Source organism: Rhineura floridana, chromosome 3 (assembly GCF_030035675.1).
Source record: "Rhineura floridana isolate rRhiFlo1 chromosome 3, rRhiFlo1.hap2, whole genome shotgun sequence".
Lineage (NCBI taxonomy): Eukaryota > Metazoa > Chordata > Lepidosauria > Squamata > Rhineuridae > Rhineura > Rhineura floridana.
In genome coordinates, this window is record NC_084482.1 from 208,655,950 (window position 1) to 208,681,359 (window position 25,410).

General features: G+C 44.8%; 1 pseudogene; it reads right to left on the reverse strand.

Moving 5' to 3' along the window:
- Window positions 1–734: 734 nt before the first annotated feature.
- Window positions 735–24,920, reverse strand: LOC133378914 (zinc finger protein 91-like; annotated as a pseudogene).
- Between the last annotated feature and the right edge of the window lie 490 nt (window positions 24,921–25,410).

Genomic DNA, 25,410 nt, shown 5'->3' on the forward strand with positions numbered 1-25,410 from the left:
GCTATCTCCCTGCTAAAACAAAATCAGCACAGCACCTCTTGTTTCTGTTATTTGGGCTGATTGCAGGTGTTGCCATGACTCAGCATATGCTCAGCGGCATGTTACCAAATTCTTGCAAGCTACAAAGGAAGTAGATTGGACTGTGAAAGACCAACCCAAATTGTGTTTGCATTTTGACAAATTTGTAGGGCAGTCCAATATCTCAGAGAGGAGGTCAGGTCTCCTGTTCCCCTGGTGCATTTACTATAGCTGCCCAAGTTTAATAGAAATATATGTTGGCTACACATACATTCCCAAACCGCAAGGTGTTTTTTCCCCCTATTAGTGAATTATAACATTTGTTTATTGTTGGATGTATTCCAGACACACACACCCCAGTTGTTATCTTAATAAGCATCAGCACCTCCAAGCCTCAGGTTTCAGCCATAAGACCCAGAACGAGAAACTCATTCACACTCACACATCCTCTACATGTTATCATTACACAGACTACGCTGTCATCAGTGGCCTTGGGTAACTAGCTGGTTCCATAGTAAAAACAAGCAATATAACAGACCCTGTGCTTTGTCTTGCAAACGAGATGTAGAAAGTTGTGAACATTCCTGGTGTTATACTAAGAGCATTATATATATATAAAAATAATAAATGGCATGAATATATGTGCATGGAGGTGTTCAGGCATTGATACATAAAAGGAAGAAATATACAGCAAATATACCTTAATGCATGTCAGTAACTGCCACTGGTGAAACACGGGAGAATAATCGGGAAGCAGGAATCATGACCCATCTTGCAAAAATGAGACCAGTTAAGAGAATGAAATCCCCACAGAAGAATGGAGATCCAGCAGAACTCAGGGAAAAGGAATTTCTCAAGCCTCAAATCATTTTAGGCACTCCCATCACTGAGCACTGAGTGGGTTCAGGGGTGCCAGCACATGCCTCTGCTTTCTTCTCAGTAGAGTGAGGACCACTGGAGACGACGGTGTCTTTGGGATACATGGTTTTAATTACACTTACGTACAGGCTCGGTAGATGGAAGGACTCACAGCGTTCCCACCAGATCCTGCTCCCCATTAGGTTCCAAGGGGCCTTTGAAGTCAAAGCTTTGGACTCTACACAGAGAGCAAGTCAAGCCTCCCTCTCCCATCTCCAGCTCAAGGCAAGTCTGGTCCTTGGCCTATTGTTCTCCAATACTCAGGATGCCATTTCCTCCAGCCAGATGAGGAGGAAAGCCTGCCTTCTTCTGGAAGCATGACCAGGTAGTAATTTCTATGGCAGCATGCCCCTGGGCCAATTCTTTTTGTCATAGAAGTAAACAGTTAACAGACTTGGCTGGAGCCATTAATGAAGGGCCTGGAATCGAAGCTCTGTGAGGTGGGGGTCTCGTAACAGCTGTCATCAACCTGAACAAACTACAGTTTCCAGGATTCTTGGGGGGAAACCATGATTGCTAAAGTGCTATATGAGTGCATCAAATGTATGCTGTGGGTGTGTCCCATGTTTGGAGGAAGTCAGAAGCGAGCACGCACTACTTTAATTTTATTTTTTGCTTAGCGCCAGATTTTTCCTTGTTCCAAGGCCTTTGTTCACCTTCTCTTTGAGAGAAGGGATATCTTGCCTTGAACTTGTCCCTTCTTGAATACTTGTTTTTGTCAAACCAGTTCTCTATGGATAAACTCTATCTCATCTGCAGTCCTGATATATATAATGTTATTATATTTCTCCTTATTTCTAGGTGAGGTTCAAAGTTCAGATTTCTCTTTCTCTCTCTCACACACACACACACGAGTTTCAAAGAACTAAAAAGAGGGAAAAGATTCAAAATAATCAGCTGTGCAATCCTGTTGTACAGCACACCACACTGGCTGTCATGTTCCACAGCTTTCTCTGCATTTAGAGGTTCTTTCACAGAGCAAATGTACGGGGGCCTGTTTCTTCTAAGATCTTCCACACTATCACACAGGTTAACAGTTGGACTGCTTGATCTGTTTAAGATACAAAAAAACCGAAAAATCATCCTATTCCACAGTTGCTGTCCTCTTTTCTTCCTATTTTTAAATGTTTCTCTACTATTGCTAACACTATTTTATTTTAAAACCTGGACGAATTTGCTGCCCTGGGCTCCTACTGGGAAGAAGGGTGGGATATAATAATAATCATCATCTCCTGTTTGTTCCGAACCTTATATCTGGGACACCAGACTGATATCAGTGAACATGCATCCCAAACCGCCAGGCCCTGTCCCCTAGAATTCCGTTCTGGATTGGTGGCCATGTTCCACTTTTAAACTAAAAGCCATGTGCTTAGGACAGCTTTGGTAAGCACTAGCCTCATGGGTTCTGTTTGACCACCATGTTTTGCCCATTGAGACACTTAAAGGACTTCACTTGCATAAGCATTTATATGGATTCTCCACTCTGAATTCTTTGATGAGAAGTAAGCTACATCTTCTTACTGAAGCTAGTATTTGTGTGAGGGTTTGAATCCCCCCCTAGCCATGAAGCTCACTGGGTGATCTTGGGCCAGTCACTGCCTCTCAGCCTCAGAGGAAGGCAATGGTAAACCCCCTCTGAATAACACTTAACATGAGGGTCATCATAAGTTGGAATCGACTTGAAAACAGCGCATTTCCATTTTTTTCCAAGTTGAGGTCAAAGGATCTTGGAACAATAGCAAACATGTACACATAAAAACAAATTAAAAAGCACACAATAAAAGCATAATAAATGCAACAAGTGAATGGAAACAATATTAACAGAGAAAAACCACAAAATATAAATGAATCAAGTTGGATACACACTAGGAGCACCAATAAAAGCGTAAGAAGGGCCTGTTGAATCAGGCCAACCAGAAGCCCCTGGGAAGCTGTTTCCAGTAACTAGTATACATATCAATATCACATGAAGAAACAACAACCACTGATCAAGTCACCCTGTCTCTCAAATACAACATCCCCTTCCATCTTTCACCTGGGAGACAAGTTTTCCTACCACGACACACTAATATGGTTTTCCGTTTGTGAATTCTTGGAATGATGACATTTCTGTTTCTTCTGAAGCTCACTCAACAATCCAAGCATTATTTAACAATTTCTCTCTTGTGTGAATTCTCTGATGGGAAATGAATGTAGCTCAAGCCCTTTCCACATTCTAAGCGTTTGTATGGTTTCTCACATGCTTGAATTCCTTGATGGGAGTGAGTTTGGAACTCCAACAGAAGCTCTTTTCACATTCCAAACATTTATATGGTATCTCCACAGTGTCAATTCTTTTGTGGAATGAAAGATTAGAACTGGCTTTGAAGTCCATTCCCTCTGTCAGCTCTTCACTGAGACAGCAGTGTCAGTGGGGGTGCAGGCAGGGCTGGAGATTCCTTGGTAATTGCCAGGCCGTAAGTCCTCAGCTGGCAGCTTGGCTATAAATCTGCCAGGCTAGCAAGAAGGAAGCAAGATAAGGGCAGAGGCCGTTCAAAGCTTACGTGCCAAGCCAGAAATCCAGAAGAGATGTCAGTGAAAGTCCGGGTCTAGTTTGCCGAGAGATCAGTCCAAGTCAAGGTTCAGGGAATAGGAAGACACACAGTGGTCACACCTGACGTTGTAGTCAGCAACAAGCTGAAGCCAAGGTTTGACTTTTAAGGAGCAGGTTTGTCAGCAGGTGTGAGCCATCAGCATTTTGGCCTTAAGTGGACATTCCTGCCCCTCTTCTGCCTGACCTTCTGTTGTCTACGTTCTGCAGGTGAGGGGGGAGTATCCTGTTCACTGTCTGCGTCTGGCTGAAGGGCTTCAGCTGTGTCTGGGGTGCTCTGCAGCTGAGGGGGAGAAGGAGCTGGGTTCTCAGGAGTTTCCTCCATTTCTCCTTCTGGGTCTGCTGATGTTACTCCCGAGTCATCCTCATCTGATGAGTCCTCTGATGGGGCCATGACACCCTATTCTAATTGGCTCTGAAACCCATTCCATATTCTAACTGGCTCTGAAGCTCATTCCATATTCTAAGCATTTATATGGCTTCTCCCCTGTATGTTCTGGCTGAGGCTCTTTCCACACTCCCAAGCATTTATATGGTTTCTCCCCAGTATGAACTGTTGGATGCAAAGTGAGAGATGTCTTCTGGATGAAGCTCTTTCCATATTCCTAGCATTTGTATGGTTTCTCCCCTGTATGGATTTTTTGATGTTTAGTGAGAGATGTCTTGTAACTGAAGCTCTTTCCACATGCCAAGCATTTATATGGCTTCTCCCCAGTGTGAGTTGTTTGATGATTAGCAAGAGATGTCTTTTGACTGAAGGTCTTTCCACATTCCAAGCAGGTATATGGTTTCTCCGCTGTATGAAGTTTTTGATGCAAAGTGAGAGATATCTTTTGAGTGAAGCTCTTTTCACACTCCACACATTTATATGGTTTCTCCCCAGTGTGATTTTTTTTATGGAAAGTAAGTTTAGAATTGGAAGGAAAGCCCTTTCCGCATTCCATGCATTTATATGGAGTCTCCCCAGTATGAGTTATTTGATGATTAGTGAGAGATACCTTGCGAATGAAGCTCTTTCCACATTCCAAGCATTTATATGGTTTCTCCCCAGAGTGAACTTTTTTATGGAAAGTAAGTTTAGAATTGGAAGGAAAGCCCTTTCCACATTCCATGCATTTATATGGGGTCTCGCCAGTATGAGTTATTTGATGATTAGTGAGAGATACCTTGCGAATGAAGCTCTTCTCACATTCCAAGCATTTATATGGTTTCTCCCCGGTGTGAATTATTTTATGGAAAGTAAGTTTAGAATTGGAAGGAAACCCCTTTCCACATTCCATGCATTTATATGGGGTCTCCCTAGTATGAGTTATTTGATGATTAGTGAGATGTGCCTTGCGAATGAAGCTCTTTCCACATTCCAAGCATTTATATGGTTTCTCCCCAGTGTGAATTCTTTGATGAAAAGTGAGATTTCTCTTATCAGTGAAGCTTTTCCCACATTCTAAGCATTTATATGGTTTCTCCCCTGTATGAAGTATTTGATGCAAAGTGAGAGATGTCTTGCGAATGAAGCTTTTTTCACACTCCAAGCATTTATATGGTCTCTCCCCTGTATGAATTCTTTGATGATTAGTGAGAGATGTCTTGCCACTGAAGCTCTTACCACACTCCAAGCACTTATATGGTTTCTCCCCAGTATGAGTTATCTGATGATTAGCAAGAGAGGTCTTTTGACGGAAGCTCTTTCCACATTCCAAGCATTTATATGGTTTCTCCCCTGTATGAAGTCTTTGATGATTAGTGAGACGTATCCTCCGACTAAAGCTCTTTCCACACTCCAGGCATTTATATCGTTTCTCCCCTGTATGAAGTCTTTGATGCAAAGTGAGAGATATCTTGTGACTGAAGCTCTTTTCACACTCCACGCATTTATACGGTTTCTCCCCAGTGTGAATTTGTTTATGGAAATTAAGTTTAGAATTGGAAGGAAAGACCTTTCCGCATTCTATGCATTTATATGGGGTGTCCCCAGTATGAGTTATTTCATGATTAGTAAGAGATGTCTTGCGAATGAAGCTCTTTCCACATTCCATGCATTTATATGGTTTCTCCCCAGTGTGAATTCTTTGATGGAAAATGAGATTTCTCTTATCAGTGAAGCCCTTTCCACATTCTGTGCATTTATATGGTTTCTCCCCAATGTGTATTTTTTTGTGGGAAGAAAGGTCAGAACTGACTCTGAAGCTCTTTCCACATTCTAAACATTTATATGGTTTTTCCCCAGTATGAATTCTTGCATGGATAGTACATTTATACCTGGAAAGAAAGCTCTTTCCACATTGCAAGCATTCATACAGTTTCTCCCTTTGGTGGTTTTTGCTGTCCCCTTTGCAATGCATTGTAAAACTGAGACTTTCCCAACCACCAAAAGAACTACTGCTTTTGTTTCTTTTGTCTGTTTTTTCTCGGGCTGAAGTTTCATGGCAGTCACTGCCCTGAGAAGCAAATGATTCATTCCTCCTCTTCTCTTCTGCTTCAGCTTTCCCTCTCTGCTCTTCCCTCTTCTTAGTTCTTTCTTTTTCAGATATCTCTTTCCCGCCTAGTTCTCTCTTACTCTTGATCTCCCATTCATCACCATCTGCAAGGAAGAGAGAAGCTGATAAGAAACTGAGGAAAAAATGTCACCACAAATCATTAAACAAATGTTGATTTCTGATAAAGGATGAAATGAAAGGATTTAGTTGGGTTTAACAACATTCTCTGAGGTCTGGCATTCAGCAACAACTGCAGTGCTATAGACTGCTAATCTGAACCATAGACATCTGGGTTTAGCTCCCATTCAGAGGTCAACCTCATTGGGTAATCTTGGGCCAATCATCCTCTTTCATCCTAGCCTACAAGGCTGTACGGTCAGTACCCCACAGCTGAAGGACCACGGAAAGCTTAGACAGATGCTGCCAGTCAGAGCAAGCAATCCTGGACCAGTTGGGCAAAGAGTACGGCAGAGCTGTTAAGTCAGGTTTCTGGGATTCTAAAATGGCTCTCTGTGCATTTGCATTTATTGCAATTCTTAATGTTTCCTTCTGCTGCTGGAAACATTGTTTTGATTATGTTGTGGTTTTAACATTTTGTACTGATGTCTGCTAGGACTGTGTTATTTCTGTAACTTATTTTGCAGCCCAAATATTTTGGTACCTCTATCTACTGCAACGAAAGTGGGAGAAGCGTAGACAACGAATCTGAAGAGATGCCTGAAGAGGCAAGCCAAATAGTACTCGGGACTAGATAACAAGCAATGGTTATGGGTATCATACCTTTCACTGATTACATGGGTATGTCCTGGTTTGATGACCCTGGCATCAGCAGAATTTTACATTAGAATGGACAAGGATGAATAAAAGAGAATGTGATATTGTGTGAAGCAAGTTAGCTTCAAAGGGGTGAGATAATGGGGGATTTTTAAATACAAACAGTAAGCAATATATATTCTCTTAAAAAACTATAGGGCTTATTATGATAGTATAACAGGCCAGCTAAAAGTCCTCGCCTTGGTGCCGTCTCCCCTGCCTGTTACGCAAATGCATCCATGATAACTGGTATACATGGTAGGCTAGGTACAGCCTGGCTCAATACGATAAGGGGAACAGAACACTGCTACTGAGAATCCCTGTACTCTCCAAGACCTGGGAAGAATTAGTACTGGAATGCATTAGCTCAGAGAAGAAAAGTGCTGATATGAGAATTGTTTAACATTACTTGATTGGCTAGAAAATAACGTAGACAGTGTAACCTCTAGGTAATGCTTACGTGTAGCTCCATGCTTGAGAAATGCTAACGTGCTTTGTCCTGGAAAATATAAAAATCCCAGGTGGACAGTGCCATGTTGCAGCTCTCCACTCACTCAAAGGGAGACAGAGCAGGTATCTTTGTTTTCCTTTAGGACCCCCGGCCCAACGGACCTCTAAATTCTCTGTGTGGGCCACTGTTTAACAGATATTACGCTCCACCAGGGAGCCTTACCAAGACAGGCCAAAGTCCCACAATTCTCTTCCATGACTTCCTTATGCAGAGCTCTCTGGTCAGGATCCAGCAGGGCCCACTCCTCTTCTGTGAAATACACAGCCACATCCTCAAAGACCACTGGACCCTTAACAAGAAAGAAAACATTTCCTCATCCTAGATAGCATGAAGATGATCTACATGTTAAGGTGAAATGGCTGATCATTGTTCTCAGGACTGAAACCTTCTTAAATGGCATTCACAGCTTTTGTTGTGGGCAACTTTAAGAGAAGCCAAGAGAAGGAGAGAGATTCACTAAGGCCCAGGGAAGAGATGAGGGGACTGAAGCACCCAGGCTGCCCCCAGCCTCTCCCCTAATGAATCTTCCCCCTACCTGATCCGGTACGACAGCAGCAGCTTCCCATCCACCAGAAAGAGAAGATGGTTTAGCAGGTCTTGCCGACATCATTCCATCACCTGTGAGAAACAAAATGTGCCCAGATGCCATTACTATATACTTGTCTCAGAGGTTAAGCGATATTTGTCTAACAGCACTTGATGTTTATTCAGTTTATATTTCAGTGGTATGATAAAACATCTTTCCCCATTTGAGAACTTGGCCACAAATCAAAGTGCTGGTTCCCATGTACAAAATCGTGATGTGATGTAAATAAGAGCATTTTTTCAGCTGTGGAAAAGGCTGGAGACAAGGGGAAAGGAATCAAAATCAACAGAGAGAGAGCAAATGGAGATACACCCCATACATCCTTACCTAGTGGCCTCTGTCTGGTGTCCGATGATGTCCTCTCTGCCTCAGAGAAATCAGTTCCTGTTTCTGCAAAGAGACTTTTTCCCTGAAACAGCAATAAGAACATGAAAAGAGCCTGCTGGATCAGACCAGTGGCCCATCTTATCCAGCAGCCTGTTCACACAGTGGCCAACCAGATGCCCTTGTGAAAATAAGAACTGAAGTCATCTAACAGGGAGAAGGAATAGAAAAGGATTGACAGAGGCAAAACCCTTAGAGGTATGGGATATCAGGGGTAACCAATGTGGTGCCCTCCAGATGTTGGTGAACTCCAGCTCACTTCAGCCCCAGCCAATATGATGAATGGTCAGTGATGATGGGAGTTTTAGTTTAACATCATCTGGAGGGCACCACGTTGGCTTTCCCTGATCTAGATAAAACCCTCTCACCTGCCGCTCTTCCTGCTTCTTCTCCTCTGCCTGGCTCAGGAGGAATCCTTCGGCCAGGGCCACCGCCTGGGAACTGGTCTCCGCTCCACATTCCCTCACCCAGCTCGCCATCTTTGGTGAAAGGATCCTCAGGAACTGCTCCAGGATCACCAGGTCCAGGATCTGGTTCTTTGTGTGTCGCTCTGGCTTCAGCCACTGACAGCAAAGAAGATAGAGTCGACTGCAAGCCTCTCGGGGCCCCACAGCCTCCTGGTTGTGGAAATGCCTGAACTGCTGGGACTGGACATCTGAGAGGAGGCTGTTCTCCCCCAAGATCTTCTGCATGTTTCCCCCACGGAATTTCTCCACACAGGTCCCAATCAGGGCCTCTCCTGCTTCAAGGGCAGCTGAGTCTTGCTGATCCGTCTTTGATCTGTGGGGGGAGAGGAGGCACATTTTCCTTTGAAGGGCACAGACACCCCTCTTCCCCTTCTCTTCCTCTCTAGGAATCTAGTTTCATTCATTTTAACCCTTAGAAGATCAGGTAGCTGGATCATCTCTTAAAGCAGGGGCCGGAGTGCAGCAGCAGACTTAGAAGTGCAAGATCCTTTCATGATATTCACACCACGCCCCCTGCCACCCCTCACAGCCATGTTCAACCTTCCAAGATTATGTTATTTATTAAATCTATATCCTGCCCTTCCTCACAAAGGAACCCAGGGCAGCAATACGATAAAACTGTATTTTATTCAATAAAGATAAGCTTTAAGTCTCTGAGATTGATAAGTGAGTTGTTTGGACACCAGGAATCCCTGGGGTCCTAAAGAGCTGCTGTTTTCCCCTCCCATGCACTTGGCTAGTGGTTTCTGTCACCTTGTAGTCTCCATTTGAGATCAGGTACTCCTTACAAGTTATTTTCTGCACATTCCACTATGCAGTAAGTGTTAGTGGATGTTAAAGAATCCCATGGTATATGTCTCTACTCAGAGAAGCAAGTCTCTTGATGTTTAATAGGACTTATTTCCACATGAGTGGGTGCCGGGTTATAGCCTTGGATTTTTTGTGAGGAAGGGGCAGAGGAGGGTTCATGGTCAGAGGGCCCCTTGTACTCACCAACCTGGGCATAAGCACACTTGAATAAAATTGGGACTTATGCATGCATCTAAACACACAACAATCATGCCAGATTGGTTGAAGCCTGGGGGTGTACTAAGAAGGGAAGGGGGTGGAGAAAAAACACGTCCCTTCCTTGACTGATGCATCATTTTCGTTCAAAGAAGCAAAATTTGATGCCTATGACACAAGCACTAAGTCCCCCTTTGCAGCCATTTTACACCTCCTTCTAGATCTTCACAACAAGCCTGTGAGGTACGTTGGGCCCAAGAGCACCAAAGCAGCTTCATGGCTGAGTGGGGATTTCAAATCCTTTTTGCTCAAACATGAAAAAGGAAAGAAATGTGGTAGTTATTATGAAGTATTAATAAATAACCACGACAAATGAATCAGTGCTTCATTTTTAACTATTTAAATCTTCAATTTATCCCAGCATGGGCATCTGAACAGAATTACTATAAATCTTCAATCGCTACCAGCCCCCTCCATCTGAAATACTATTCCTGATTGTGCACTGAATGTAGCATTGTCAGTCTAAGATCAGCAGGTGACAGACCTACAGTAACACAACTCCACCTCCCCACAGAAGCAGCCGGACTCACAACCAGGTATATGCAACCACACACAGGCACACACACTTCCCTCTCTCCTAAGATTTTTTCTCTCTTTCCCTTCCTAACTCCTGGCTTTGGGCTGCAACAAAATCACACATTTCCCCACCCCCCTTTTTGCTTTTTTGTTTTTATGAGAGATAGTGTGTTAGCAATACACATTCTCTCTCTCTGCTCCAAAAGAGGAATGGACCAATTTGAGAAGGTTTCTAGTTACTGCTTTAGAATGGAGCTCACACACACAAATCAGAAGCAAGTGATTTATTTGCATTGGCAGCGCTTGCTGATGACCTTTCTATAGTTGTTAGGGAGATGCACACTTATCCTGTAGTAAGGCCTGCGGAGCACAGTGGAACCTGCTTCTGAGTAAGCATGCATAGGAATGGGCTGTAAGGCTGCCATCCAAGGCACATTTACTTTGGAGTAAGTCCCCACTGAACAAAAGCTCTCTCTCTCTCTCTCACACACACACACACACCTTGAAGACCCCCTCCTTCAGAAACCTCCTACCTGGGCAAAGAAAAGGAAGCACTCGTTGGCAGACAACATCTTCAGCATGCAGGGATCCACCCACTGCTCCATACTTCCTTTTACAACTTTTTTTTTTTAAAGCAAGCCCCAATCACTCCCTAAACCTTGCTGGTGACTGGCGGCCTGAGCTTGCAGTGATCATAAGAAAGGCAGAACCTGCGCTTGGCTGTCCACCCTCCTCTGCAAACTTCTATCTCGCAGGTCCTGGAGACTTTCTCTTCCCCACAACAACAAATGGTGAGAGCCAATCAATGTACAAGGGGGATCCATATTGACCGCTTCTTGGCTGTAATGACCGCTGGATTCAAGGCCAATCTCTCCCAAGGCAAAGAGGAAAAGGACTGGCACTTGGAAATTGCACAACTTTATTGGCTGTAGAGACAGACGAACTCTAGGAGGGACTGTAAAAGCTGGTGGGAGCAGCATCAGTATGTTTTTTAAAAATTTGCTTCAAGGAGATTTTGCGACTGATCCCTTCCATCCAGCTGCCATCATGTGCACATCTCACTAAATAGGATTCGTTTTTAAGGGGAGTGGGGGAAAGGAAGCTCTGCTCCCTGATGGTGGGTGTTGTGATGGGGATCCGGAAAGGCTCAGCCCAAGAGGCCACCTGCTTATGGGGTGAGGGTCTCTCCCTGGCCCTTGTCGGCCGCTCCAGCCTTTTCAATCTCCCTCCATCCCCCTTTGCAGGGGTCTCCCAGCCCCCTCCTCGCCCCCCGCCTTGCAGCTCCTCCTCTGCACCCTCCCCAGCAGCCCTGGGACTCCCCTTCGCCCAATGCACAAGGGGGGCTCACCAGACCCGGAAGGGGCCACCGGGGCTGCAGCCCGAGGGAGAGAGAGGCAGGAGCAGCGTCCTCGCAGGCAAGATCTAGGCAGGAAGTGACATGCAGAGAAGGGGAGGCGCATTTCCCTTGAAGGGCACAGATGGGCCCCTCTCCTTTCCCTCTAGGAATTTCATTTCAGTCATTTTAACCCTTAGAAAACCATGCAGCTGGGTCAACTCTCAAAGCAGCAGCCAAGGAGGAAGGATGCCTTGCACGCAGAACATAGGATACTAATGGATGCGATACCGCTGTCCCCAAGAGAGATCCAACTTTGCTGCCTCCATTGCATCCTCAAGGAGCCATCTGGCTGAGTTGTTCCGTGTGGTCTGGAGGTTGATCACTCCTGACCAGGGGGGTGGACCTCTGCAGCGCACAGTGTCCAGCTTTGAGGACAAAGTCACTCGACTCCACATTGATTTAGAAGCTACTATTGTGGGAGTGCCTGCCAAGGTGTCCAAAGCAACACCAAACCCAGTATTGTGGGATCAAGTCCAGTTAATGTGGCCTGATGATTTATTTATTTATTTATTATTTTATTTATATCCCACCCTTCCTTCCAGCAGGAGCCCAGGGCACCATGTGGCCAAAATGCTTGCAGTGATGCACCCGACCACCTGCTCAATAGATCCTTGTCCGTCCTGGCTTATTAAAGCTAGCTGGATGACTGAATAGGTGTAGTAAATGCATCTTTGTGTGATGATGTGATGGCCACTGCCCTTAGAGGCAGCAGTGTCTCCACTTCTTAAAAAGTCCACGCTAGACCCAATGGAGTGTAACAACTATAAACCAGTTGCCAACACCCCTTTCTTGGTGAAGGTGGTTATAGAGCAATTGCAGGTATTCCTGGATGAGACTGATTATCTAGATCCATCATAATCTGGATTCAAACCTGGTTTCGGAACAGGATCAGCCTTGGTCACCCTGATGGATGACCTCTGCTGTGAGAGAGACAGGGAGATTGCAACCTTGTTACTTCTGCTTGCTCTCTCAGCAGTATTTTACCATTGACCATGGTATCCACCTGGACCTACTCATTGGATGGGTATTGGAGGCACTGTATTATGGTGGTTCCTCTCTTACCTTTAGGGACACGTCCAGAAAGTAACAGTGGGTGAGTGTTCCTAGGCCCCCTGGCACTTATTCTACAGGGTTCTGCAGGGTACTATTCTCTCCATGGCATCAGGGCCTCTTACTCCTTCAGGGACAGCTGAGTCTTGCTGATCCATCTTTGATCTGTGAGTAAGAAGATGCAGCATCTGTCCTACTGATCTACCCTTCACAACTCTGCCTCCTCTGTTTGGTCTCCGTCTCTCAGCCTTTCACTGAGCCCTCATCCCTTTTGTTACTTATGTCCTTTTTGGAATTAGTTTCTGGGTCCGAGGTGCTGTATCAAAGGAGGAGATCCATTTACTGTACGAGCCAAAGTTTGGTTTCAGGGAGCTATGGAGATCATTATGCCTAGCTGAACGCTGGAGGAGCAGGAAGGGTGCTGGCAAAGCATCCTTGAATGTGAGGATTATTCATCCTGCCATGTAACCTTTGAGATAAACCAGTGATGGGGCCTGGAGATGCCTTTGGGGATTGAATCTGGGACCTTCTGCATGCAAGGCAATTGCCCTAACACTGAGGAATGACCTGTCCCCAACATTTATTTTATTCAATTTGTTTAAATATAGCAAATTTTAAATGCACCACACATCCACACGAGATGGGGATGATTATTGTTGTCACTTCGTTGCAGACGGGGAACTTGCAATGCCTGAAAGGGCTTTTCTTCCAAGCTTGCATGTGAAAGTTGTAGAAGCCGTGGGAATGTTTTCCCCAATCCCTTTGCTGCCTGCCTGCCTGCTGCTGAAAAGATCTTGCAAAATCAGAAAGGGCTTTTTCTCTTAGTGCTGGAGAAGTGATTGGGGTGGTTTCCCTGGTTGTTTCTCTGCCCGCTAGCCTGGACAGGCTTCTGCATGGGAGAGAGATGTGTGCACACTCTTATGTGTATGTATATGAGTGTGTGTCTGAGCAGCGGAAGGCAAGTCTCGCTGGGTGCGCATTGTCAGCCTGGCTTGGCTGCAGGACATTTGAATTCCCTCTCTATCCCTTCTCCACCCTTTGTTTAGCTATGTTTCGCTCGCTTGCTTTTTTCCTTCTTCAGTGAGATTCCACTCCCACTGTCTTGCTAGCAACTAACAAAATGCGATGCAACTGTTTGCCTTAGCCCAATGTCCAAATGCGTCGCCTTCATTCCTCTTGAAACACGCCAAATGGCCTCTTTCTGTGAATGCTCAAGACTGAGGGCTCCCTGTACCCCCTTTATTCGTGAGCTATCCAGACTACCTCTAGGCAAATACGATGGTCACCTGAGCTTCCAGGCTCCTGCCAGCAGATGGTTTGAGATAGGTGGACTACAGGTCGGAGATCCCACCAAAGAATATATTTAGGTCTAGGGATATTTCAGGAAAATTAATTAAGAGCCCAACAGCAGAAGATCTCATAATGTTCTATTTATTAACTCATAAAACATACATATAATACTATGCGTGGCCGTAGCCAAGGAATCAGCGTTCATAGAATCATAGAGCTGTAGAGTTAGAAGGGGCCTATAAGCCCATCGAGTCCAACCCCCTGCTCAATGCAGGAATCCAAATTAAAACAGACCTGACAAGTGGCTGTCCAGCTGCCTCTTGAATGCCTCCAGTGTCGGAGTGCCCACCACCTCCCTAAGTCATTGGTTCCGTCGTTGTACTGCTCTAACAGGAAGTTTTTCCTGATGTTCAGTAGAAATCTGGCTTCCTGCAATTTGAGCCCATTGTTCCGTGTTCTGCACTCTGGGACTCTGGTTCTAGATCAACACAACACATTACAGGGGATGTATACCAAACTATACAATACATCACATTACAAGTCCTGTCGGTACAATATGTAACAGAATGCCCTCACCCTTGTTGTGTGTGGATCTACAGCAGGGCAGCAGTCTTCTGTTCTTCTGACCAGGCGCAACCAGCACTGGTAAAAATGTCCCGGGCTGACTGTCTTATATAAGCCCCTCCTATCTAAACAATCTTACCTGCAATCCTATCCTGGCTGTATTAGCTGCTGTGCTTTCCTGACTGCAATTGCTGGAGGTTTTACTATGCAAGCTTTGTGGAGTGGTTGCTAGGCAGGCCTGGATGACGCCAGATCAACTAGCCCATGGTCACTAGCACACCTGCTTTGTTTCTTTTGCAGTCAGACCTGGCAGCTGGCCCTCTATGCTGCTAAAGGGGAGGTCTGGCCAGTAGGACAGCAACCAGAGATGCACGCTTCCTGCTATCACTATGTTTACTTTATAGGACGAACATTGGCTAGGTTCCCAGAAACAAAAAGAAAGCAAAGGATCAGAAAGAGGAAGCAAGAATAAAGGACCAGAATAAAACCTGAATGTGTGTTACTAGCAAGAAAGAATTCTACATGCCTCTGTATCATTCATTTTCATACATAGATACATATATCCCAGTAGCAGTATCAATAATAAATGACATGAATGTATGTGCATAGAGGTGTTCAGGCATTGATACATAAAAGGAAGAAATATACAGCAAATATACCTTAATGCGTCAGTAACTGCCACTGGTGAAACACGGGAGAATAATCGGGAAGCAGGAATCATGACCCATCTTGCAAAAATGAGAACAGTTAAGAGAATGAAATCCCCACAGAAGAATGGAGATCCAGCAGAACTCAGGGAAAAGGAATTTCTCAAGCCTCAAATCATTTTAGGCACTCCCATCACTGAGCACTGAGTGGGTTCAGGGGTGCCAGCACATGCCTCTGCTTTCTTCTCAGTAGAGTGAGGACCACTGGAGACGACGGTGTCTTTGGGATACATGGTTTTAATTACACTTACGTACAGGCTCGGTAGATGGAAGGACTCACAGCATTCCCACCAGATCCTGCTCCCCATTAGGTTCCAAGGGGCCTTCGAAGTCAGAGCTTTGGACTCTACACAGAGAGCAAGTCAAGCCTCGCTCTCCCATCTCCAGCTCAAGGCAAGTCTGGTCCTTGGCCTATTGTTCTCCAATACTCAGGATGCCATTTCCTCCAGCCAGATGAGGAGGAAAGCCTGCCTGCCTTCTTCTGGAAGCATGACCAGGTAGTAATTTCTATGGCAGCACGCCCCTGGGCCAATTCTTTTTGTCATAGAAGTAAACAGTTAACAGACTTGGCTGCAGCCATTAATGAAGGGCCTGGAATCGAAGCTCTGTGAGGTGGGGGTCTCGTAACAGCTGTCATCAACCTGAACAAACTACAGTTTCCAGGATTCTTGGGGGGAAACCATGATTGCTAAAGTGCTATATGAGTGCATCAAATGTATGCTGTGGGTGTGTCCCATGTTTGGAGGAAGTCAGAAGCGAGCACGCACTACTTTAATTTTATTTTTTGCTTAGCGCCAGGTTTTTCCTTGTTCCAAGGCCTTTGTTCACCTTCTCTTTGAGATAAGGGATATCTTGCCTTGAACTTGTCCCTTCTTGAATGTTAAAGGTCTTTGTCACAATTTCCCTCTAAACCAGTCCTCTAGGGATAAACTCTATCTCATCTGCAATCCTGATATATACAATGTTCTTATTATATTTCTCCTTATTTCTAGGTGAGGTTCAAAGTTCAGTTTTATTTCTCTCTCTCTCTCTCTCTCTCACACACACACACGAGTTTCAAAGAACTAAAAAGAGGGAAAAGATTCAAAATAATCAGCTGTGCAATCCTGTTGTACAGCACACCACACTGGCTGTCATGTTCCACAGCTTTCTCTGCATTTAGAGGTTCTTTCACAGAGCAAATGTACGGGGGCCTGTTTCTTCTAAGATCTTCCACACTATCACACAGGTTAACAGTTGGACTGCTTGATCTGTTTAAGATACAAAAAACCCAAAAAATCATCCTATTCCACAGTTGCTGTCCTCTTTTCTTCCTTTCCACACTCCCAAGCATTTATATGGCTTCTCCCCAGTATGAACTGTTGGATGCAAAGTGAGAGATGTCTTCTGGATGAAGCTCTTTCCATATTCCTAGCATTTGTATGGTTTCTCCCCTGTATGAAGTTTTTGATGCAAAGTGAGACATATCTTTTGAGTGAAGGTCTTTTCACACTCCACACATTTATATGGTTTCTACCCAGTGTGATTTTTTTTATGGAAAGTAAGTTTAGAATTGGAAGGAAAGCCCTTTCCGCATTCCATGCATTTATATGGAGTCTCCCCAGTATGAGTTATTTGATGATTAGTGAGAGATACCTTGCGAATGAAGCTCTTCCCACATTCCAAGCATTTATATGGTTTCTCTGCGGTGTGAATTATTTTATGGAAAGTAAGTTTAGAATTGGAAGGAAAGCCCTTTCCACATTCCATGCATTTATATGGGGTCTCGCCAGTATGAGTTATTTGATGATTAGTGAGAGATACCTTGCGAATGAAGCTCTTCCCACATTCCAAGCATTTATATGGTTTCTCCCCGGTGTGAATTATTTTATGGAAAGTAAGTTTAGAACTGGAAGGAAAACCCTTTCCACATTCCATGCATTTATATGGGGTCTCCCTAGTATGAGTTATTTGATGATTAGTGAGATGTGCCTTGCGAATGAAGCTCTTTCCACATTCCAAGCATTTATATGGTTTCTCCCCAGTGTGAATTCTTTGATGATTAGTGAGATGCATCTTCTGAGTGAAGCTCTTTCCACACTCCAAGCATTTATAGGGTTTCTCCCCTGTATGAAGTATTTGATGCAAAGTGAGAGATGCCTTGCGAATGAAGCTTTTTTCACATTCCAAGCATTTATATGGTCTCTCCCCTGTATGAATTCTTTGATGATTAGTGAGAGATATCTTGGCACTGAAGCTCTTACCACACTCCAAGCATTTATATGGTTTCTCCCCAGTATGAGTTATTTGATGATTAGCAAGAGAGGTCTTTTGACGGAAGCTCTTTCCACATTCCAAGCATTTATATGGTTTCTCCCCAGTGTGAATTCTTTGATGATTAGTGAGACGTATCTTCCGACTAAAGCTCTTTCCACACTCCAGGCATTTATATGGTTTCTCCCCTGTATAAAGTCTTTGATGCAAAGTGAGAGATATCTCGTGACTGAAGCTCTTTTCACACTCCACGCATTTATATGGTTTCTCTCCAGTGTGAATATTTTTATGGAAATGAACTGCAGAATTGGAAGGAAAGACCTTTCCGCATTCCATGCATTTATATGGGGTCTCCCCAGTATGGGTTATTTGATGATTAGTGAGAGATACCTTGCGAATGAAGCTCTTTCCACATTCCAAGCATTTATATGGTTTCTCCCCAGTGTGAATTCTTTGATGATTAGTGAGATGTATCTTCTGAATAAAGCTCTTTCCACACTCCAAGCATTTATATGGTTTCTCCCCAGTATGAGTTATTTGATGATTAGCAAGAGATGTCTTTTGACGGAAGCTCTTTCCACATTCCAAGCATTTATATGGTTTCTCCCCTGTGTGAATTCTTTGATGATTAGTGAGACGTATCTTCCGACTAAAGCTCTTTCCACACTCCAGGCATTTATATCGTTTCTCCCCTGTATGAACTCTTTGATGCAAAGTGAGAGATATCTTGTGACTGAAGGTCTTTTCACACTCCACGCATTTATATGGTTTCTCTCCAGTGTGAATGTTTTTATGGTAATGAAGTGCAGAATTGGAAGAAAAGACCTTTCCGCATTCCATGCATTTATATGGTTTCTCCCCGGTATGGGATATTAGATGATTAGTGAGAGATGTCTTGCGAATGAAGCTCTTTCCACATTCCATGCATTTATATGGTTTCTCCCCAGTGTGAATTCTTTCATGGAAAGTGAGATTTCTCTTATCAGTGAAGCCCTTTCCACATTCTGTGCATTTATATGGTTTCTCCCCAATGTGTATTTTTTTGTGGGAAGAAAGGTCAGAACTGACTCTGAAGCTCTTTCCACATTCTAAACATTTATATGGTTTTTCCCCAGTATGAATTCTTGCATGGATAGTACATTTATACCTGGAAAGAAAGCTCTTTCCACATTGCAAGCATTCATACAGTTTCTCCCTTTGGTGGTTTTTGCTGTCCCCTTTGCAATGCATTGTAAAACTGAGACTTTCCCAACCACCAAAAGAACTACTGCTTTTGTTTCTTTTGTCTGTTTTTTCTCGGGCTGAAGTTTCATGGCAGTCACTGCCCTGAGAAGCAAATGATTCATTCCTCCTCTTCTCTTCTGCTTCAGCTTTCCCTCTCTGCTCTTCCCTCTTCTTAGATCTGTCTTTTTCAGATATCTCTTTCCCACCTAGTTCTCGCTTACTCTTGATCTCCCATTCATCACCATCTGCAAGGAAGAGAGAAGCTGATAAGAAATTGAGGAAAAAATGTCACCACAAATCATTGAACAAATGCTGATTTCTGATAAAGGATGAAAGGATTTAGTTGGGTTTAACAACATTCTCTGAGGTCTGGCATTCAGCAACAACTGCAGTGCTATAGACTGCTAATCTGAACCATAGACATCTAGGTTCAGCTCCCATTCAGAGGTCAACCTCATTGGGTAATCTTGGGCCAATCATCCTCTTTCATCCTAGCCTACAAGGCTGTACGGTCAGTACCCCACAGCTGAAGGACCATGGAAAGCTTAGACAGATGCTGCCAGTCAGAGCAAGCAATCCTGGACCAGTTGGGCAAAGAGTACGGCAGAGCTGTTAAGTCAGGTTTCTGGGATTCTAAGATGGCTCTCTGTGCATTTGCATTTATTGCAATTCTTAATGTTTCCTTGTGCTGCTGGAAATATTGTTTTATGTTGTGGTTTTAACATTTTGTACTGATGTCTGCTAGGATTGTGTTATTTCTGTAACTTATTTTGCAGCCCAAATATTTTGGTACCTCCATCTACTGCAACAAAAGTGGGAGAAGCGTAGACAACGAATCTGAAGAGATGCCTGAAGAGGCAAGCCAAATAGTACTCGGGACTAGATAACAAGCAATGGTTATGGGTATCATACCTTTCACTGATTACATGGGTATGTCCTGGTTTGATGACCCTGGCATCAGCAGAATTTTACATTAGAATGGACAAGGATAAATAAAAGAGAATGTGATATTGTGTGAAGCAAGTTAGCTTCAAAGGGGTGAGATAATGGGGGATTTTTAAATACAAACAGTAAGCAATATATATTCTCTTAAAAAACTATAGGGCTTATTATGATAGTATAACAGGCCAGCTAAAAGTCCTCGCCTTGGTGCCGTCTCCCCTGCCTGTTACGCAAAGGCATCCATGATAACTGGTATACATGGTAGGCTAGGTACAGCCTGGCTCAATACGATAAGGGGAACAGAACACTGGTACTGAGCATCCCTGTACACTCCAAGGCCTGGGAAGAATTAGTACTGGAATGCATTAGCTCAGAGAAGAAAAGTGCTGATATGAGAATTGTTTAACATTACCTGATTGGCTAGAAAGTAACATAGACAGTGTAACCTCTGGGTCAGTGATTCTCAAACAGTGCGCCCAGGCACACTGGTGCGCCTTAAGAGGTGGCTAGGTGTGCCTCAAACATTATGAAAGTATATTTTAAAAATGAGAAGAAACCCATTTGTATAGGGTAAGTAATAGTTTTCTATAGTTTATTTTTATTCATAGTTTAAAATATATTAATATATTTTTAATTTTGCACACGAAGTGCGCCAGAAATTTTTTATATGTTTTACAGTGCGCAGTGAACCAAAAAAGTATGAGAACCACTGCTCTAGGTAATGCTTACATGTAGCTCCATGCTTGGGAAATGCTAACGTGCTTTGTCCTGGAAAATATAAAAACCCCAGGCAAACAGTGCCATGTTGCAGCTCTCCACTCACTCAAAGGGAGACAGAGCAGGTATCTTCGTTTTCCTTTAGGACCCACGGCCCAACAGACCTCTAAATTCTCTGTGTGGGCCACTGTCTAAAGGGCATAATTGGAAGATGCACGCTCAGAGAAATGTTGAATTTCAAAACCTGATATTACGCTCCACCAAGGAGCCTTACCAAGACAGGCCAAAGTCCCACAATTCTCTTCCATGACTTCCTTATGCAGAGCTCTCTGGTCAGGATCCAGCAGGGCCCACTCCTCTTCCGTGAAATACACAGCCACATCCTCAAAGACCACTGGACCCTTAACAAGAAAGAAAACATTTCTTCATCCTAGATAGCATGAAGATGATCTACATGTTAAGGTGAAATGGCTGATCATTGTTCTCAGGAATGAAACCTTCCTAAATGGCATTCACAGCTTTTGTTGTGGGCAACTTTAAGAGAAGCAAAGAAAAGGGGGGAGAGTCACTAAGGCCCAGAGAAGAGATGAGGGGACAGAAGCACCCAGGCTGCCCCCAGCCTCTCCCCTAATGAATCTTCCCCCTACCTGATCCAGTACGACAGCAGCAGCTTCCCATCCACCAGAAAGAAAAGATGGTTTAGCCGGTCTTGCCGACATCATTCCATCACCTGTGAGAACAAAATGTGCCCAGATGCCATTACTATATACTTGTCTCAGAGGTTAAGCGATATTTGTCTAACAGCACTTGGGTCTTGAGTGAGTTTCCGCTGTCTATTCACAGTTTATATTTCAGTGGTGTGATAAAACATCTTTCCCCATTTGAGATCTTGGCTACAAGATCTCGAAATCATGATGTGATGTAAATAAGAGCATTTTTTCAGCTGTGGAAAAGGCTGGAGACAAGGGGAAAGGAATCAAAATCAACAGAGAGAGAGCAAATGGAGATACACCCCATACATCCTTACCTAGTGGCCTCTGTCTGGTGTCCGATGATGTCCTCTCTGCCTCAGAGAAATCAGTTCCTGTTTCTGCAAAGAGACTTTTTCCCTGAAACAGCAATAAGAACATAAAAACCTGCTGGATCATAAAAACCAGTGGCCCATCTTATCCAGCAGCCTGTTCACACAGTGGCCAAGCAGATGCCCTTGTGAAAATAAGAACTGAAGTCATCTAACAGGGAGAAGGAATAGAAAAGGATTGACAGAGGCAAAACCCTTAGAGGTATGGGATATCAGGGGTAACCAATGTGGTGCCCTCCAGATGTTGGTGAACTCCAGCTCACTTCAGCCCCAGCCAATATGATGAATGGTCAGTGATGATGGGAGTTTTAGTTTAACATCATCTGGAGGGCACCACGTTGGCTTTCCCTGATCTAGATAAAACCCTCTCACCTGCCGCTCTTCCTGCTTCTTCTCCTCTGCCTGGCTCAGGAGGAATCCTTCGGCCAGGGCCACCGCCTGGGAAGTGGTCTCCGCTCCACATTCCCTCACCCAGCTCGCCATCTCCGGTGGAAGGATCCTCAGGAACTGCTCCAGGATCACCAGGTCCAGGATCTGGTTCTTTGTGTGTCGCTCTGGCTTCAGCCACTGACAGCAAAGAAGATAGAGTCGACTGCAAGCCTCTCGGGGCCCCACAGCCTCCTGGTTGTGGAAATGCCTGAACTGCTGGGACTGGACATCTGAGAGGAGGCTGTTCTCCCCCAAGATCTTCTGCATGTTTCCCCCACGGAATTTCTCCACACAGGTCCCAATCAGGGCCTCTCCTGCTTCAAGGGCAGCTGAGTCTTGCTGATCCGTCTTTGATCTGTGGGGGGAGAGGAGGCACATTTTCCTTTGAAGGGCACAGACACCCCTCTTCCCCTTCTCTTCCTCTCTAGGAATCTAGTTTCATTCATTTTAACCCTTAGAAGATCAGGTAGCTGGATCATCTCTTAAAGCAGGGGCCGGAGTGCAGCAGCAGACTTAGAAGTGCAAGATCCTTTCATGATATTCACACCACGCCCCCTGCCACCCCTCACAGCCATGTTCAACCTTCCAAGATTATGTTATTTATTAAATCTATATCCTGCCCTTCCTCACAAAGGAACCCAGGGCAGCAATACGATAAAACTGTATTTTATTCAATAAAGATAAGCTTCAGTCTCTGAGATTGATAAGTGAGTTGTTTGGACACCAGGAATCCCTGGGGTCCTAAAGAGCTGCTGTTTCCCCCTCCCCCACTTAGCTGGTGGCTTCTGTCACCTTGTAGTCTCCATTTGAGATCAGGTACTCCTTACAAGTTATTTTCTGCACATTCCATTACGCAGTAAGTGTTAGTGGATGTTAAAGAATCCCATGGTATATGTCTCTACTCAGAGAAGCAAGTCTCTTGATGTTTAATAGGACTTATTTCCACATGAGTGGGTGCCGGGTTATAGCCTTGGATTTTTTGTGAGGAAGGGGCAGAGGAGGGTTCATGGTCAGAGGGCCCCTTGTACTCACCAACCTGGGCATAAGCACACTTGAATAAAATTGGGACTTATGCATGCATCTAAACACACAACAATCATGCCAGATTGGTTGAAGCCTGGAGGTGTACTAAGAAGGGAAGGGGGTGGAGGAAAAAACACGTCCCTTCCTTGACTGATGCATCATTTTCGTTCAAAGAAGCAAAATCTGATGCCTATGACACAAGCACTAAGTCCCCCTTTGCAGCCATTTTACACCTCCTTCTAGATCTTCACAACAAGCCTGTGAGGTACGTTGGGCCCAAGAGCACCAAAGCAGCTTCGTGGCTGAGTGGGGATTTCAAATCCTTTTTGCTCAAACATGAAAAAGGAAAGAAATGTGGTAGTTATTATGAAGTATTAATAAATAACCACGACAAATGAATCAGTGCTTCATTTTTAACTATTTAAATCTTCAATTTATCCCAGCATGGGCATCTGAACAGAATTACTATAAATCTTCAATCACTACCAGCCCCCTCCATCTGAAATACTATTCCTGATTGTGCACTGAATGTAGCATTGTCAGTCTAAGATCAGCAGGTGACAGACCTACAGTAACACAACTCCACCTCCCCACAGAAGCAGCCGGACTCACAGCCAGGTATATGCAACCACACACAGGCACACACACTTCCCTCTCTCCTAAGATTTTTTCTCTCTTTCCCTTCCTAACTCCTGGCTTTGGGCTGCAACAAAATCACACATTTCCCCACCCCCCTTTTTGCTTTTTTGTTTTTATGAGAGATAGTGTGTTAGCAATACACATTCTCTCTCTCTGCTCCAAAAGAGGAATGGACCAATCTGAGGTTTCTAGTTACTGCTTTAGAATGGAGCTCACACACACAAATCAGAAGCAAGTGATTTATTTGTATTGGCAGCGCTTGCTGATGACCTTTCTATAGTTGTTAGGGAGATGCACACTTATCCTGTAGTAAGGCCTGCGGAGCACAGTGGAACCTGCTTCTGAGTAAGCATGCATAGGAATGGGCTGTAAGGCTGCCATCCAAGGCACATTTACTTTGGAGTAAGTCCCCACTGAACAAAAGCTCTCTCTCTCTCTCTCTCTCTCACACACACACACCTTGAAGACCCCCTCCTTCAGAAACCTCCTACCTGGGCAAAGAAAAGGAAGCACTCGTTGGCAGACAACATCTTCAGCATGCAGGGATCCACCCACTGCTCCATACTTCCTTTTACAACTTTTTTTTTTTAAAGCAAGCCCCAATCACTCCCTAAACCTTGCTGGTGACTGGCGGCCTGAGCTTGCAGTGATCATAAGAAAGGCAGAACCTGCGCTTGGCTGTCCACCCTCCTCTGCAAACTTCTATCTCGCAGGTCCTGGAGACTTTCTCTTCCCCACAACAACAAATGGTGAGAGCCAATCAATGTACAAGGGGGATCCATATTGACCGCTTCTTGGCTGTAATGACCGCTGGATTCAAGGCCAATCTCTCCCAAGGCAAAGAGGAAAAGGACTGGCACTTGGGAATTGCACAACTTTATTGGCTGTAGAGACAGACGAACTCTAGGAGGGACTGTAAAAGCTGGTGGGAGCAGCATCAGTATGTTTTTTAAAAATTTGCTTCAAGAAGATTTTGCGACTGATCCCTTCCATCCAGCTGCCATCATGTGCACATCTCACTAAATAGGATTCGTTTTTAAGGGGAGTGGGGGAAAGGAAGCTCTGCTCCCTGATGGTGGGTGTTGTGATGGGGATCCGGAAAGGCTCAGCCCAAGAGGCCACCTGCTTATGGGGTGAGGGTCTCTCCCTGGCCCTTGTCGGCCGCTCCAGCCTTTTCAATCTCCCTCCATCCCCCTTTGCAGGGGTCTCCCAGCCCCCTCCTCGCCCCCCGCCTTGCAGCTCCTCCTCTGCACCCTCCCCAGCAGCCCTGGGACTCCCCTTCGCCCAATGCACAAGGGGGGCTCACCAGACCCGGAAGGGGCCACCGGGGCTGCAGCCCGAGGGAGAGAGAGGCAGGAGCAGCGTCCTCGCAGGCAAGATCTAGGCAGGAAGTGACATGCAGAGAAGGGGAGGCGCATTTCCCTTGAAGGGCACAGATGGGCCCCTCTCCTTTCCCTCTAGGAATTTCATTTCAGTCATTTTAACCCTTAGAAAACCATGCAGCTGGGTCAACTCTCAAAGCAGCAGCCAAGGAGGAAGGATGCCTTGCACGCAGAACATAGGATACTAATGGATGCGATACCGCTGTCCCCAAGAGAGATCCAACTTTGCTGCCTCCATTGCATCCTCAAGGAGCCATCTGGCTGAGTTGTTCCGTGTGGTCTGGAGGTTGATCACTCCTGACCAGGGGGGTGGACCTCTGCAGCGCACAGTGTCCAGCTTTGAGGACAAAGTCACTCGACTCCACATT